Source organism: Lactuca virosa, chromosome 4 (assembly GCF_052849685.1).
Source record: "Lactuca virosa cultivar CGN04683 chromosome 4, Lactuca_virosa_CGN04683_v6, whole genome shotgun sequence".
Taxonomy (NCBI): Eukaryota; Viridiplantae; Streptophyta; class Magnoliopsida; order Asterales; family Asteraceae; genus Lactuca; species Lactuca virosa.
The window spans coordinates 144,732,813-144,736,419 of NC_136429.1; positions in this window are offsets into that span (position 1 = coordinate 144,732,813).

Below are 3,607 nucleotides of genomic sequence, written 5' to 3' on the forward strand. Positions count from 1 at the left end.
CGTCGTTGTCTCATGTTGAGCTCCTTCTGGTCGAATATGTGTTGTAGGCTTTTGTGGTCTGTAAAGATAGTGCTTTTTGTACCATACAGGTAGTGTCTCCAGATCTTCAAATCAAACACCACTGCTCCTAACTCAAGATCGTGTGTGGTGTAGTTGACCTCGTGTGTCTTCAGCTGTCTTGAGGCATAGGCGATGACCTTACCTCGTTGCATCATAACACAACCGATCCCTTGATTTGATGCATCGCAGTAAACTACGAAGTCTTCTGTACCTTCGGGGAGGGACAGTATCGGTGTGATGCATAAGGCTCGTTTTAGCGTTTGGAACGCTTTCTCTTGCTTGTCTTCCCAGTCAAAGGCCATGCCCTTCTGGGTCAATGTCGTAAGCGGTTTTGCAATCCTAGAGAAGTTCTGAATGAACCTGCGATAGTAGCCAGCGAGGCCTAGAAATTGACGAATTTCTGTAGGCGTCTTCGGTGCTGACCAGTTCTCAATGGCTTTGATTTTGGAAGGGTCCACGTGTATTCCCTCTTCGCTAACCACGTGCCCTAGGAATTCGACTCTTCGGATCTAAAATTCGCATTTCGAGAACTTCGCATAAAGATTCTCTGATCGTATGTTTCCAAGACCTGTCGGATATGTTGACTATGCTCCTCCTTACTACGAGAGTAGACAAGTATGTCATCGATGAAGATGATCACGAACTGATCCAAGTAAGGACGGCACACCCTATTCATTAAATCCATGAATACTGCGGGCGCGTTGGTCAATCCGAACGGCATCACTACAAACTCGTAGTGTCCATAACGAGTTCGGAAGGCTGTCTTCGGAACATCCCCCCCTAGCACTCGTAATTGGTGATACCCGGATCTCAGGTCTATTTTTGAAAAGAAGTTCGGCCCTTGAAGTTGGTCAAACAAATCGTCAATGTGAGGTAGAGGGTAACGATTTTTGATGGTTAGCTTGTTAAGTTCTCTGTACTCGATGCACATACGGAACGATCAATCTTTCTTCTTGACGAACAAGACCGGTGCTCCCTAGGGTGAGAAGCTTGGCCTAATGAAGACCTTGCTGAGCAATTCGTTAAGTTGACCGGATAGCTCCTGCATCTCGGCTGGTGCTAGACGATAGGGCGATTTAGCTACGGGGGTAGCCCCTAGAACTAAGTCGATTCTAAACTCGACTTGACGTTGCGGGGGTAATCCTGGGAGTTCTTCTGGAAAGATGTCAGGAAAATCGCGTACTACTGGAATGTTCTTTATGTCCATCGTCTTTTGGCTCACATCAACAACATGAGCAAGAAATGTGCGACACTCCTTGCGCAAGAATTTCTGGGCTTGGATGCGCGAGATGAGCCGAAGGTTTGTGCCGGGTTATTCGTCGTAGATTACTATAGTTTCGCTGGAGGGCAGATTAAGGCGAACAACCTTTTCATAACACATGATGTCGGCATGATGAGAACTCAACCAATCCATGCTGATTATGACGTCGAAACTTTTAATTGAAACCGGCATGAGGTCGATAGGGAATGAATGGCTATCTAGCGTTAGTGTACAACCTATGTATATGCAGTTTGCACTTTCTGTTTTCCCGTTATCCATTTCTACAGTGAACGGTTCTTTAAGTGCATGCGATTTATTTTTAAGCAGGTGAGCAAATTTCTAGTTCACGAAACTCATCTCCGCTCCACTATCAAACAGAATGCATGCATATGAGTTATCGAGGAGAAACGTACCAGTGACCATTATGGGGTCAACAACTGCTTCCTCGTGTCCTATAGCCAAAACTCTTCCCACTCCGCCAGCATTCCCTGCCTTCGGGCAGTTCCTCTTCTAGTGGCCCACCTCGCCACAACCGTAGCAAGCCTGGCCCACACCAGCGCTGGGGACTTGAGCAATTGGCCTCGCCGGAGCCTTGCAGAAACGGGCAGTGTGCCCCTTCCTGTTGCAGTTAGAGCACTGCATCTCTCGGCAGGGTCCATTATGATGGAAGCTGCATTTATTGCACTTGGGCAAATTGCCCGCGTACTGATTCACTGGCACAGCAGTGGTAGGTGCCACCGCAGCATGAACAGCTACGACCTGTCGCTTTTTGGTAGTTCTCTTCTTCTTCTTGTCATCCCAGAACTTCTGCTTGTTGGCAGCAGGTTTGGAGGGTTCTGAGATGGCTAGGGTTGTTGTTGCTGACGGGGCACAAACCCCATGGTCGATGATTCTTTGTGCTAATTGCTTAGCACTGTCGAAGGTAGTGGGGTTGGAAGCTAAAACGTTCCCGTGAAATGGAGGCACCAGCCCCCAAATATACCTCTCCACCTTATTCGCTTTGGTGGGGACCATTGATGAACATAGCACCACCAAATCGCTGAATCTGGCAGTGTAAGAAACTATGTCGGAGCCCTTCATGGTTAGGCTCCAGAGCTCCTGCTCCAACTTCTGGACTTCGCCCCTCGGGCAGTACTCTTCGATCATAATCTCCTTCAGAGCTTCCCAGCCCATAGCATTTGCCAATGTAAGAGACAGTGACTTTACGTGGCTATTCCACCACGTCAGAGCTCGGTCCGCGAAAGTGCAAGCGGAAACTTTTACCTTGCTCCCCTCCGGACAGGAGCAGATCTCGAAGATCGACTCCATCTTCTCGAACCATTGCGAGAGGGCAATGACTTCACCAGTTCCATTGAAGGATCTGGGTTTGCAGCTGGTGAAGTCTTTATACGAGCACTCTCTAGAGCGCACAAGAGTTTCAGCAACAGTGGGAGGTACATTAATCCCGCTCCCGCTGGTACCGACGGTGTTGAATTCAGCTAGGGCCGCCATGACAGCCGCATTCACGGCAGCTTGAACAGCTACTGGGTTGAATTGTGGAGGAGGAGGTGGAGTTTGATTACGAGCAGCGCGCCTCGTTAGTCTGCGTGGAGGCATCTTGAAGCTACAAAATCACGAAGATGAAGATGTTGCTAAGAAGTTAATAAAGAGAATGATGAAAGTGACTCATGGACTAACTCTCCATAGCCCAACAACACAAATGAGAGTATGATTCGTTAGAACTCTAGTAGTAGAAAGATGAAGGCATTAGGATATAATTTTCACAAGATTAATATCTGTCAATAATACTGGTATTACAGATGCAATTAGTTTGGGAAAAACGACCTAAAAGTAGGGCTTACATCAAACCAAGATAAGAAAATTTGACAGAATTAAGACCTAAACGACCGAAAGTTCAAGGTCTTACAGTAGCAGGAATTTATAGGGAAAAGTGCTACTTAGAGCATAGATAAGAAGGCTAATCCTTAATCCAAAAGAGAAGGGATGAGTAGAGCATTCCCTATCGACGTCGGGAACCCCTTGGGCGAATCCTTAGCTCATCCATCAGACGCTCCATTTCAAGAAGGCGTCGCTCGTACACTCGCTGGCGTACGCGATGCTCTATGATTTCAGCCCTAGTCTCAGCTAGTGCTTGAAGTAGAGACTCACGGTCTCTTTCAGCTCTCTCACAAGCGTCTTCCAGCCAACAAATGCGGATAGTGTTGATCACTGTAGTGGCATCAAGTTCCGCAATGCGTTAGAGGGTTGTCCTTCCCTGGATTTCGTTACGAGCAACCCTGCGGACCA